Source organism: Natator depressus, chromosome 1, assembly GCF_965152275.1.
Source record: "Natator depressus isolate rNatDep1 chromosome 1, rNatDep2.hap1, whole genome shotgun sequence".
Taxonomy (NCBI): domain Eukaryota; kingdom Metazoa; phylum Chordata; order Testudines; family Cheloniidae; genus Natator; species Natator depressus.
In genome coordinates this window covers 206,616,900-206,631,167 of record NC_134234.1, presented here as the reverse complement: position 1 = coordinate 206,631,167, position 14,268 = coordinate 206,616,900, and the positions used below count along the sequence as shown (strand labels likewise).

The window sequence follows — 14,268 nt, the reverse complement described above, 5'->3', positions numbered from 1 at the left end:
CGTACATCTGAAGAAGTGAGTCATAGCCCACGAAAGCTTATGCTCTAATAAATCTGTTAGTCTTTAAGGTGCCACAAGACTCCTCGTTTCTATTTATAGAATAAGTCACCAGTTTTTGGGGTGTGTCTGCCTTGTTTTTTTCATCTGTTTGTCCTGAATTTGGTACCCTTGGCTGCAACCTACACCAGGCATGGTCACAGGTCTATTTACAGGACTGTGTTTGTCAGACACAAGAGATAATTTCTCCACTCAGCTCAGCACTGGTGAAGCCTCAGTTTCGGCAAGATGTGGACAAATTAGAGAGCGTCCAGAGGAGAGCAACACAAATGATAAAACATTGAGAAAACCTGACCTATAAGGAAAGGTTTAAAAAGCTGGACATGTTTAGTCCTGAGAAAAGAAGACTGAGTGGGGACCACATAACAGGCTTCAAATACCAAAAGGCTGTTATAAAGAGGTCAGTGACCCATTCTTCTCCCTGTCCCCTGAAGGTAGGATAAGAAGTAATGAGTTTAATCTGAAGCAGGGGAGATTTAGGTTAGATGTTAAGAAAAAATTTCTAACTATATGGATAGTTAAGTTCTGGAATAGGCTTCCAAGGGAGGTTGTGGAATTCCCATCACTGGAGGTTTTTAAGAACAAGTTGGACAAACACCTGTCAGGGATGGTCTAGCTTCACTTGGTCCTGTCCCAGAACCAGAGGCTGGACTAGATGACTTCTTGAGATCCCTTTTTGCCCTTTATTTCTATGATTCTCTGCTTTCCAAGTCTTACATCTGTCACAGTGAAGTGGCAAAAAAAATGGAACAGGCCCAGGGGCAAGCTATTTGCCTCTTGGGTCAGATGCAAGAGGCTGTTTGCTGTGTGAGACCCAGGCCAGATGACATTTGCAGGTGAGGCAAAGGCAAAGGCCTTTGGAGAGAATTGCCCAGTCAGAGGTAAGCCACAGCAGGAAAACTAGAAGTTGCTGGTGCAGTAGGGCCACCATCAGCAGCTATGAGAATGGCCCATAAGGTGATGCCTGGGAGGGGCAAGAAGGACCACATGCCCCTCTCCAGACACCTGGCGGGTGCACATTCAGCAGGGAACTTCAGTGGTGAAAGAAGCAGAATGTGGGGCTGCTGGGCAGCCCCACACCGGCAGCTCCTCCAGCATGGCTGTACTGCCCCCAGCCCCGCCTCCAGCCTTTCCACGCAGCTTTGTCTCCTGGCTGGGGTCTGTACAGCCCCCCCAGACGACAGGGCTGGTGGGGGGTGTTATCGGTACAGCTGCGCTAGAGGAGCTGCTGCCATGGGGCGGCCACCCTCAGGAGCCAGCGCCCCATGCCGGCAGCTCCTCCAGCAAGTCTGTACCGGTCCCACCCCCAACCCCGTCCTCCAGCGGGGCTGTACAGACGCCCGCCAGGAGACGCAGCTGCGTGGAAGGGCTGGGGGCGGTACAGCTGCACCGGAGGAGCTGTCAGCATGGAGCCGCCAGGGGGCAGGGAGGAGTCAAGTGGAGAGGTCACGTTCCCCCCACCCCCACCCCCCCCCGGTCCGCTACCTCCCCTCCCTGGTGGAACTGCAGGATACCACAGGTGTCCCCAGGCCCTGGCCTGCGAGGAGATGGGCAGAAGAAGGAATTTGGTTCGGGGGAAGATGTGCAGATTCTCCATTGCAGAGGCTTGAGATCCCTCAGCTGTTAACAGACCTGCATGGTTAAGAGCAGCGTGGCAGGGGGACCAGGGCTGTCCTGACTCTCCCAGTGATTAAGTGGGTGCTCCCCACCCCACGTCAGTGAGAGGGAACCCCAGCGGACAACCTGGGTGACTGGCACACCTCAGACTGAGAGGCCACCACCCCCCTCTCTTCCTAGCTGATGAAAGGGAGGAGGGAGTTGCCGATTCAGATCCTCATTTCAGTCCCAGGGGTTTCCCAGTACTGGGGGCCATGTGAGGGTATGTGTGGACTCCCCTGGGGCACTGCACTGGCATTCTGGCTGAGCCTGCTTTCATGCTTAGTCTTGGAGAATTGGGAAACTTCTGATTGATTTTTATGCAACAAATGTGTGACTCGGTTTCCCCACTGACATCGTATGATTACCCACTGAGTGTGGAGGCGTTAATCTCTTTGTTGAGACTGGACAAGCAATGCAGCAACTGGGCAGAAGAAATATAAGCACACTGAGCTATCAAGGAGTGACAACATGTGAACTGAGTTTCAGAATCATGAAATACCAAATTCTGTGGAATCAACATCATAAAGTTATCTTTATTGGCTAAAACAAAAGGAGTACTTGTGGCACCTTAGAGACTAACCAATTTATTTGAGCATGAGCTTTCGTGAGCTCCAGCTCACTTCATCGGATGCATAAAGTGGAAAATACAGTGAGGAGATTTATATACACACAGACCATGAAAAAATGGGTGTTTATCACACACATTGTGGGGAGAGTGATCACTTAAGATGAGCTATTACCAGCAGGAGAGTGGGGTGGGGGGAGAGAAAACCTTTTGAAGTGATAATCAAGGTGGCTAGCGATTACATCCTGACTCAGTGGGTGAGTGCATGAGTTTCCTGCAGCAACTAAAGTGACTTGTGTGTAAATAAACAAATCCTTAGGCTGATAAATCAGGGAAGTTTCACAGAGCAGGGGAATTTGCATATTATGGTTTGAGTTCAGAGGAATATGGTTCAGGAACAGCCTTTGAAGGGGATTAGTGAGGGCAAATAAACTCACTTGTTTCAAGACTGAGCCTGATAAACTTATGGAGGGGATGGTATGAGGAAGTTGCGTACGATGGCATACGGCCCATCTGTCTATTATGTGGGTGCACAAATGGTTAAAAGACTTTATTTAAAGAGTAATTTATCAGTGGTTCACTGTCAAATTGGGATTGCACATCTAGTGTGGAGGTCAGTTTTGGGTCCATTATAAATATTTTCATAACTGAGTTAGATAATGGAGTTGTACAATTTGCAGATAACACCAAGCTGAGAGCAGTTACAAGCACTGTGGAGGACAGAATTAGAATTCAAAATGACCGTCACAAATTGGAGAATTGGTCTGAGTTCAACAAAGTGAAATTCAATAAAGTTAAGTGTAAAGTACTCCACCACAAAATATGGGGGGAACATCTGGCAGAAATGGACAGGATTCTAAAGCAGTGAGTGTTCTCTATTGATCAGACTCATTTCAGGTCTGAACACAACACCGTGGTTTTCCAACCATCAATGTTTCCAGACACATAGTAAGAGGTATGTGGGCAGCTCTATCCATGGGCCGTTCTCATAGTTGCTGATGGTGTTCCTACTGCATCATCAGTTTCCCTTGTGTGGCTTCCCTCTGATTGGGCAATTATCTCCAATGGCCTTTGCCTTGCCTGCAGATGTCATCTGTCCTGGGACCCACACAGGAGATAGCCTCTCTCGTCTGACCCAAGGGACACCTGCAACGAGCTTGCTCCTGGGCCTGCTCCACTTTTTTCACCACTTTACTGTGACAGATGTGAGACCTGGGAAGCACAGAATTGTAGAAATGTAGGGCTGAAAGGGAGAAGTCACTGAGTCCTAGCTCTGCAGCAGGACCAAATAAACCTAGAGGATTCCCGACAGGTGTTTGTCCAACCTGTTTTTAAAAACCTCCAGTGATGGGGATTCCACAACCTTCCTCGGAAGCCTGTTCCAGAGCTTAAATTCCCCTTCTGGTTAGAAAGTTTTTCCTAATATCGAACCTAAATTTCCCCTGTAGCAGATTAAACTCACTATTTCTTATCTGACCTCCACTGCACATGGAGAACAATGGGTCAGTGACCTCCTTAAACAGCCCTTACCATATTAGAAGTAGGTAGCAGGAAGTTTATGTGTAGCAGGTCCCCTCTCACTTTTCTTTTCTCAAGACTAAACATAACCAGTTGTTTAAACCTTTCCTCATAGGTCAGGTTTTCTAAACCTTTTATCCTTTTTGTTGCTCTCATCTGGACTCTCTCTAATTTGTCCACCTCTTTCCTAAAGTGTGGTGCCCAGAACTGAACATTGTACTCCACCTGAGGCCTCACCTGTGCCGAGTAGAGTGGGGAAATTATCTCCTACGTCTTACATAAGCCTGTCCTGTAAATACACCCCATATTTGTATGTGCTTTTTTTGCAATTGCATTCCATTGTCGACTCATCTTCAATTTGTGATTCACTATAACCTCAGATCCTTTTCAGCAGTACGACCTCCTAGTCAGTTATTTCCCCATTTTGTAGTTGTGCGTTTGATTTTTCCTTCCTAAGTGAAGCACTTTGCACTTAACTTTATTGAATTTCATCTTGTTGAATTCAAACCAATTCTCAAATTTAACAGAGTTGTTTTGAATTCTAATCCTGTCCTCCAAAGTGTTTGCAACCCCTCCCAGCTTGGTGTTATCTGCAAATTTTACAAGCATACACTCAATAATTGAATAGTACCAGACCCACGACTGACCCCTGCAGGACCCCTCCCAGTTTGACAGCAAATCATTCATAATTACTCTTTGAGAATGGGCTTTCAAGCAGTTGTGAACCCACCTCGTCGTAATTATAGCATGAGGACCTGAAATAGTGAAATGAGCCAGACTGGCATGGACTTTTGTGACAATAAGTGGGAAATGTGTTTTCGGGGTCCAGGCTTGCTGAGTGGGTTCCCTGAGGACTCCCTGAGGAGTGGTTAATGGAAATTCCCCAACAACTCCTATGTAAAACTCAGAGTTTGAAGCTTCGTCCCCAGAGAGGAGGCAATTGATCGGTCTTAGCTTTTCAGGAGGCCAGAGATCAAAGGCGTAAGCTATATACCAGGGGTGGCCAAACGTACCAACCCTCTAGGCCACATACAATAATTTTGAGAAGCTTGAGAGCCAGGTGTGCCTGCTGGGGCTTGGGGCTTCAGCCCTACTCCTGCTGAAGCCCTGAGCCCTGGTAGGTGTGCCCTACAGGGCTGAAGCCCTGAAACCCCCCCTCCCTGTTGGATAGAAGACCCTAACCCCACCAGTCCACCTGAGGGCAGAAGCCCCGAGCTTCCCTCTCTCAGTGTTAGGTGGAGAAATGGCCTGAGGGGAGGGGAGCCTGTGAGCTGCAATTTAACTGTAAAAGAACCGCATGCAGCTCACGAGCCACGTTTGGGCCACCCCTGCTACACACAGAAACAGATGAACTGTGCCAGGTTGTTCTTCCTGATCTGACACTTGACATGAACTTGTAATGAAGGGAGCAAGTTGGGGGACAAAAGTGCAGTTAACTCTTAAACTGTGACAGTAGCAATCATTTCTTGAAGTGATGCATCAGGTACAAAGGAGTCACTGCAAGGCTGGGAATTAACAGCTGATATCTTTAAGGAACCCCCAATTTCTGCTTCCACATTTTCAACTCTGCATGTAATCTGCTCCAGAGGTTGATCCAATACGTTATCTTCCTTCACCAGCAGGTATGACGTTCCCCTGTTAAACTGTTTATAAAATAGCTTTTCACTCAGGATTCTCTCACAGCTTCCAACCAGACCCCTCTTTGCATTTGTAACCCTTCTGCCAGGCAGAGTTGACAGCAACAAGGGCCGGGTGCAGTACAGAGGGGTTCCTTTTCAACAATACAATGCAAAACTGGCTCAAGCCCCCACCCAGTGACCTGGGAAAATTACACACACACCCCTGGGCACCTCAAAGAGGCAATGCTTCCCCTCTCGCAAGCTGAGAGTCTCAGTGTAGCAAAAACAACTCAGCATTAAATTGGGAAAACACCACAACTAGGGTTCATAAACACAAACCATGAACCAGAAGACCCACCCCGAAGTAGATTGGACCGTGTCCTTTCCCTTTGGTTCTTGAGTCCAGCAACCCAAAAGTCACTCCACCCACAGTTTCTGTCCTTGGTCAGTGCAGCCCCAGAGCTCAGAAGTTCATCTGCAGAGTTTACCTCCCAGCCTGGGTGGAAGGGTGGAGGGGAGTCTGGAGGCACCTTACATGCTCCACTGCTCGGGCCACATGGGTGAAAGCACCTAAGGCCTTCCCCGACAGTAACAGAGCCAGGCACAGTACGTCTGCCTGCCTTCCCTGGTTCAACTCACACCACATTTTAAAAACTTTTAAAAACTCACCCATGTCCTCCCCTTCCCTAAGTGAGGAAATAATTTGGAGTTCACAACACCCAGGGAAACAGGTATATGGCTCTAACATGTACTGGATGAGGGCGCTATGGGGGCAGTTTCTCCATTTCCAGTTCATGCTGAGGGCCCTTTTCTCTCTCCTCGCTCTCCTGCTGTTGTTGCTTCTCCAACCCACGTCTGCAAGTTGCTGGGTTTCCAAGTGCAGTTTGTCATTCACTGATTGTAACTGCTCCTCCGCAACGTGGTGACGTTTCCACAAAAGCTGCTGAAAGTGCATTCAGTCTATGAGGAAGCAGGGCCTGCAGCAGAGCCAGTCTCCAGGCAATCTAAGGAGCGCAGCTGGCCTGCACTAGGCTGCCTGACTGGTTATCTCACCTGACAGGTGGGAAGTGTGAGCAGAGCAGCTCTTACACCCAGCAGCAGCAGTTCAGTAGCTGCTCAGAGCATTTTTCTATGATTGTACCTGTGCCTGCTTGTTCCCAGCCTAGTTCCAGCTCTGCTCCTGCCTTGGCCCCAGCCTTGCACTGCCTTGCCTCTCTGCAGGCAAGTTGTTTTTGGTCCTCAGCTCCAATTCCTGACTTTGGCTCTGGCATCTGGTCTCTGCTGCTGATCCCTGCTTGAAGCACTAGGCACAAGCCCTTTGTGACTCTAGCAGGCCAGGTGCCAGCTCTTGCCAAAGCTGCAGGCATTAGCTAAGATCTGACAAACTCACAGCTGGACACCAGACCAGTTCATTGATGTGTTAGTGTTGCTCAGAATAGGTGTTAGTCTGATAAGAATGTGTTTAGTGTTTAGACTCTGTAGGATGTTCGCAGGGTACTGCATGCGTCAATCTGACCTGTAATGTCTGTATTCCATGCTGTAAGGAATTAGGTAAGGGCTGCTTTATAACTTTCAAAATGTTTGCTCTAAACTTGTGTAAGGGGACTGTTGTCCCTTACTAAAACTCAGTGGGCGTGTTTTGGTTGGTTAGGTCCCAGTACCAAAAGAAAGGGGAAGGGTCGATGAGAAATCAGGACCCTGAGACTGACAGTCCTCAGGAACAACGGGGAACGTAAGAAAGGCCATACTGGGTCAGACCAAAGGTCCATCAAACCCAGTCCTCTGACAGTGGCCAATGGCAGGTGCCCCAAAGGGAATGAACAGACAGGTTATCATCAAGTGATCCATGCCCTGTCACCCAATCCCAGCTTCTGGCAAACAGAGGCTAGGGATACCATTCCTGCCCATCCTGGCTAATAGCCATTGATGGACCTATCTTCCATGAATCTCTCTAGCTCCCTTTTGAACCCCCTTATAGTACTGGCATTCACAACACCCTCTGGCAAGGAGTTCCAGAGGTTGACGGTGCATTGCGTGAAAAAATACTTTCTTGTGTTTGTTTTAAACCTGCTACCTATTAATTTCATTTGGTGGCCCTTTGTTCTTGTATTATGAGAAGGAGTAAATAACATTTCCTTATTTACTTTCTCTATACCACTCATGATTTTATAGACCTCTATCATATCCCCCCCCCTTAGTCATCTTTTTTCCAAGCTGAAAAGTCCCAGTTTTATTAATCTCTCCTCATACGGAAGCCATTCTATACCCCTAATAATTTTTGTTGCCCTTTTCTGAACCTTTTCCAATTCCAATATATCTTTTTTGAGATGGGGCGACCACATCTGCACTCAGTATTCAAGATGTTTGCGTACCATTGATTTATATAGAGGCAATATGATATTTTCTGTCTTATTACCTATCCCTTTCTTGATAATTCCCAACATTCTGTTCCCTTTTTTGACTGCCGCTGCACATTGAGTGGATGATTTCAGAGAACTACCCACAATGACTCCAAGATCTCTTTCTTGAATGGTAACAGCTAATTTAGACTCCATCATTGTTTATGTATATGTATAGTTAGGATTATGTTTTCCAATGTGCATTACTTTGCACTTATCAACATTAAATTTCATCTGCCATTTTGTTGCCCAGTCACCCTGTTTTGTGAGATCCTTTCCTAGCTCTTCGCAGTCTGCCTGGGACTTAACTCTCTTGAGTAGTTTTGTATCATCTGCAAATTTTGCCACCTCACTGTTTACCCCTTTTTTCAGATCGTTTATGAATACGTTAAATAGGACTGGGCCCAGTACAGATCCCTGGGGGACACCACTATTTACCTCTCTCCAGTCTGAAAACTGACCATTTATTCCTACCCTTTGTTTCCTATCTTTTCACCAGTTACTAATCCATGAGGGAACCTTCCCTCTTATCCCATGACTGCTTATTTTGCTTAAGAACCTTTGGTGAGGGACCTTGGCAAAGGATTTCTGAAAACCTAAATACACTATATCCACTGGATCTCCTTTGTCTGCATGCATGTTGACCCCCTCAAAGAATTCTAGTAGATTGGTGAGGCATGATTTCCCTTCACAAAAACCACGTTGACTATTTCCCAACAAATTATGTTCATCTCTGTGTCTGATAATTTTGTTCTTTATGATAGTGCCAATGCTTCAGTTCTGCCAGATTGACAGGACAGGCAGGCTAATCAGGGAGTCAGGAGAACGGGGGGGTCCCATCCTCTGTGTGAGCTGGAATTGCTTGGCTCAGACATAGTGGGCCCAGCTAGGGAGAAAGCAGGGGCCCAAGATGAGCTAGGGAGCAGAGCTGTGCCAGATCCAGAGTGGTCAGAAAAGCAGCTCAGGAAGCAGAGTCACAGAAGCAGCCCACAGAGCAGACTTGTCCTGGGAGCAGAGCTGCAGCAACCAGCGCCAGAGGGGCCAGAGAAGCAGCCCAGGGAGCTGGAGGCAGAGCAGCAGCAGCAGCCATGCTGAGGCGGAGTGGAGCTGGAACTGGAGCAGTCCGGAGCCAAGTGCGGTGAGCAGCTGGGGAGAGTGAGGGGGACCCTGGGAAACGGACCCAGCGCAGGGAGACCCCACCAGCCAAGAGGCCCTGAAGGCCAGACTTGGAGGGGGATCGTAACCCCGACGGGGCAGAGGCGATGCTGGGAAGAAAGGTCCTGCCACCTAGAGCCTGAGAGCGTGTGGCCACCGCCAGAGCAAGTGTCCAACCCGCAGCATCCCTGCAGCACAGCCAGAGTCTGAGAAGGAGGCCTGGGACTTCTGAGGAACAGACTGAACTTCCCTTACATTCTGGAGATGCTGGTTGTGATGACCCCTGTTAGGGGGCTTATTCCTTCACCCACTTACTTCCCTGGTCCTTCTCACATGAACAGAGAGCAACAATACCCAAAGTCCAAAGGTGCAAACAATTTGATGTTTATTGGGGTGAACTTCCAGGAGGCATAATTCCAGTTTCCTTCCTTAGTATCCTCCTTCCCAGCTCTTGACACCACAGAGCCTTACACCTGTGTCCCTGTTCCCATTCCCCCCCCCCTTAGCAAAACATGATTCCAATTTCCTTACCCCCATTCCCTGTTCCTGTTCCCATTCCCCCCCCCCCCCCACTTCCTGATTGAGTGCAGACTATATAGTAAAACTTGAGTTTGGCTTAGCTATACCTTAACCAATCATTTTCCTGAAATTTAACTAACCAATCCTAATATATTGTAACATGATTATGTAACCAATTATATCCCACCACCTTAATTAGTTTACATCCAGCAAAATTAATTATACAGCAGACAGAAACAATCACAGAACCAGACAGAGATTATACAGACAAACAATAGGGAAATGGGGACTATAGTGATAGAACAACAAAGAAATGAGGATTTCACATCCCAGCTATTGATAAGTGAGTTCTTGCCAGACAGGATGCTATCAAACTAAGTTTCCTTTTACATTTTCTAGACACTTTCCTTTTTCTGGAGGTGATAGGCATTATCAGGACAGGATTGTATTCCTAACAGCCCAATAGCACCTTCTTTCAATGTGACTAGTTTGGAATGTGAGGATGTGACCGTTCACTTCCCAGCTTATGGCTGCCTCTGTTGCTTAGCCAAAGGCCTTAGCCTAAGAACAGGGCCTCAGACTGTCACAGTAAGAGAACGACCTTACACTGGCAGACAGTGATTTTGATTCTTTCTTTTATACCTCTAACTAGCCAAGTGATAAGAATACACCTAAATTCTTCGAGTACAGGCCTTTACAGACAGGCTTGAATATCTATATCTTAACAACCCCGTACCACAGAGAGGGGTGACGTGTTTTCCTTTAACCTTTCCCATTTTTTCCTTATCTTTTTTAATTGATTGCTGTTTAATAAATTGTATTTGCTTTGAACTATATGTAATGATCAGTGGGTCAGGGAAGCGTCCAGTGCAGAGAGAGCACTCTGGAGTGGGGACACCCTAGCCCCTGCCCTAAGTGACCACAACAAGGTTGGGGGGGGGGGGGGGTTGAGCCCCCCAGAATCCTGGGCCCAGCCTTGTTGGGGTTACGAGGACTCTGCCACACAGGAGAGTGGAAGGGGAGCCCTTGAGGTCAGGCAGGCCTCTGGGTAAAGGAAGTGGGAGCAAGGACTCAGATCCTTTCGCTAGCCCACTTCACCGGGGTAGTGTATAAGCCAGGAAAGTTCCACACAATAGCGGGACCATTCCCCAGCTTACACTAGTAAACTCAGATGGGAAGAGTGTCTCCACCATATCCATCCAGCAGAACTACCAAAATCAGCTGGGCCATAAAGGAACATTGCAATACAAGGCACAGGTGAATGGCTCATCCTATGGACTTGGCAGCTGCATGAAGGAAATAAAAAAAAGACACAGGGAAATTTTTCCATCACTTTGCTCTTTGAACTCTCAGAGAGTAAGAGACACCAAAGTGAAGCCAGAGAGCCCAATGGGTTTCCCCTGGGTCTGCCTGGAAAGACACTTTGAAACAACAGATCACTACAACTCTGTCACTCTTAGGATTTAGAGTGCAACTCATCTGTATATATGTTTGTTTGCTTTACCCTGTAAATAACTCTCTCATTCCTTTTTCCTCTTAATAATCCTTTAAGTTAATTTATTACAGGATTGGCTATGGGAAGATGCTTCAGGGAAGGTTAAAGAACTGCCATTTCCTTGTTCTACAGGCCTCCATTCTGTGCTGTGTGATGTCATCGCTGGAGGGGTGTCACAGTGCATGCTGGGTAATGCACAGGTAACTGACATACTAGGAGCCTTCATGCCCCTGGTTGGAGGTTTGGAGGCAGGTAGCTGAACTGTGAAGGATGAGAAGGCGCCTTTGCCCCATCCCCACCCCTCCACGAGGCAGATTCACAATGAAGCAACATCCTAGTGGTTCCTTCCATGGCCAACTCCTTGTGCCCCTACACATCTAGCTGAGCCCCCTTCTCTGGCAACTTCTTTGCACCCCACTCAACAACATAACCTTCCCCAGCCACCTCTCCCTGCCTCATCGTACTCTGGCCCCTTCTTAGTGCTGTCCCCTTTCCCCCAAATGCTCTTTAAGTTTCCCACTTTGCTCAGACATCCCCCATGGTTCCCAGGGTTTTCTTATTTTGCTGAACCATCTCTTGCTCACCGGCTAGTTTTGCATCTGTTTCCATGTCTGTCTGTCTGTCCGCTGCTTTCAGTCTGTCCATCGGTGGGATGTGCTTCTCTGTGGCAGTGTTACAGCTTTTTCAGATAGTCATAATGTGACTACCAGCTACTAGACAAAGTAATAATGGGGTGAGTGGTAGCAGGGCTGGAGGGAGCTCTCTGAGCAGCAAGGTCCCTAGGGTTTCTGAGATGCAGTGGGAGCAGTTTCTCTGGTTTTGTTAATGTCTTGGTGAGTCAGTTATCCAGGTGACAAACTTCCTCTCTCTGACCTGACAGCAAAGTAGCACACTGCCCCATGGGTGATGCGGATGTCAGACTGTGACACGCTCCCCACGGGGACTGCAGATTTAGCAATATAACCGTGGGGGAGACAAGGCAGCAGAGGAGACACCCACAGGGAAGGAAGTACATTGCATTTAGAGGGAATAGCTGATTTTCCGTTTGCTGGCCCTTCTGAAAAGTCAGAAGAAAAACTGTTTCAGGTTCAACAAACCATTTCATCTGGCTTTTGAGTTTTTTAAATGTTTGTCAATTTTTAAAAATAAAGTTAAAGTAAAGTTCAACACAAAGTCATTTAGAATTGAAACATCTAAATATTTCATTTTGAAAATGTCTAAATGAAACATTACTTAGACTAAGATCTTTAGGGCAGGGACCATCTCTTTGTTCTGTGTCTGTACAGCGCCTAGCACAACAGGATGATGGACCATGACTAGGGCCCCTAGGCACTGCAATAATACAAATAAATCAAGCTTTTACTTATGTATTTACTTTTTTACCGAAAGCACTTGGTGACTTTGGCAAATTGATGAGATGTGTCAGGTGACCCAAATTTGCATTTTTCAGTAAAAAAAGGTTCAGCTGAAAATTTTTGCCCATTCTATGTGCATAACCCTAAATGGCCAGTGGGTAATTCTGCTACTGCCCTATAGCTACCCCTGGGCCTAGTAACACCAGGTGCTGAAAATCCTCATCTTCAAACCACATGAGTTGAGGGCATTTTTCATCTCTCCAGAGGTGCTTAACACCTTGCAAGATTGGTCCAGTGTCTTTGGCTCAATGGCAAATTCTGTCTCTCACCCTGGAGATGTTTTAGTCAGGCCTGCACTGAAACAACCAAATGTGCACCACAAATTCTCTGAGGCTCTCTTTACTCCTAGACTAGCGGTCTGTGCTGCCTAGTGTCACCCCCAGGGTCTCCTTAAATCCTAACCTGGATTTAACCATCACAGAGGAGACTGCTGGCTGCACCACAGGAGTTTCTCATGAATGACAATATCTTATCTGAGGTGGAGGGAGGTGGTCAGATTGAGGAGTAGACAGAACAAGTGAGGCCAGATGGTCCCTTCAGAAGCAGTGGCAGCTGTAAGATTTGTGTGAGGGGAACTTGCTTTTACTGACTGCGTGTCTGGTTCTCTCTCTCTCAGGATTTGCTGCTGAAGTGAAGGGCCTGGCTACTCCTCACCTTAGAGATTCAGAGGAGACAAAGCTGGATTCCCAAGTCTGCTGGCCCTTCTGCTTCCTCCAGTGATGGTTGTGTCAAAAGCAGCCAGAAAACCAACCATGAAACCAAATGTGGCATTAATTCATCCAAGTATATCATTCCAGTTCAACCACCTCGGGGGCCTGAAACAAGCTATTCCACTAGGGGATTTCCATCCACCAGTGGAGGGGAGAGAGTGAAAAGGGAGCACTTTCAGTTTGTTTTTATTCCTGGTATAAAACTTTCCCCATTGAGTCCATTGCAGAAGGGTTCAGATAGCCTGTTCATGGTCTTCTCTTCTTGGGAAGACAGCACTTAAGAGTCCATTCTTGGAGGCAGCAGAGAAATCCAGTTCATGATTGCTGCCATGTGAATTGACATGGAATTTGCCATTGACCTCCAAGGTCATTACTGTAACCCTGTCATTTAAAGAGAGGCCCAGGCCCTGAAGCCATTGAGAGCTATGCCCATCCCCTCAGAATGTGTACATGAAGGTCTCTCCTTCCCCCATCTTTCATCACACGGCAAACTTAGTATAGGAAACATTGCCCAGTTGGGAGTCATTCTTCTTACAGTACCTGATGAGTTCCCCAGCCTTGTCCTTGAGTTCATTTTCCCTCTGTCTCTTCTCCCTTTTCTCTCTCTGCCCTCCACTCTCTGTACCCTGCAGTAGCAAGATGTATAAATGTGAATCTCTGACCCTCGCTCCATGCTTGTGGTGTGTGTGTGTGTGGCATCTTGGGCTCGCAATAAAAGGAGATTGTGGCCAACCGACCCTGGGCTCTGTGAGGCTGTTATTGGCACGCTCACATCTTCAAGCTACAGTCCTCTAAAAATGCTCATGATGCTAAGACAGTTCAGGGCATTGTATAGTTTGTTGTCATTTTTGGGGGTGGTTACAGGGGGGAGGGGGAAGAGAGGGGTGAAAGGAGGAAGAGAGAAAAAGAGCTCGCTCCACCCACAGGAGGGGACCTCTCACAGTGCTAGTCCCCAATTCCAAAGCGACAGTCCTTCGCCAACCCTGGTATGCGTCCCGTCCCCGACACTGCCCAGGAGAGAGAAAAAAATCAGTCACCCAGGCTGTTGTGGCTCCCAGCGAAGTCACACTCACGCCAGGGAGAGCGGTCTCCTAGCCCAAACATGCTCAGCCGAGGAAGTGGTGACTCCGAGAGGTGATATGGCAGACAGGTCACTA

The 14,268-nt window shown here is 47.5% G+C and overlaps 1 protein-coding gene across 1 annotated transcript in view; it reads left to right on the top strand.

The window, feature by feature from the left end:
* Nucleotides 1-14,268, top strand: part of LOC141984620 (cystatin-B-like) — a 99,227-nt gene that overhangs the window by 15,306 nt on the left and 69,653 nt on the right. The window lies entirely within an intron of this gene.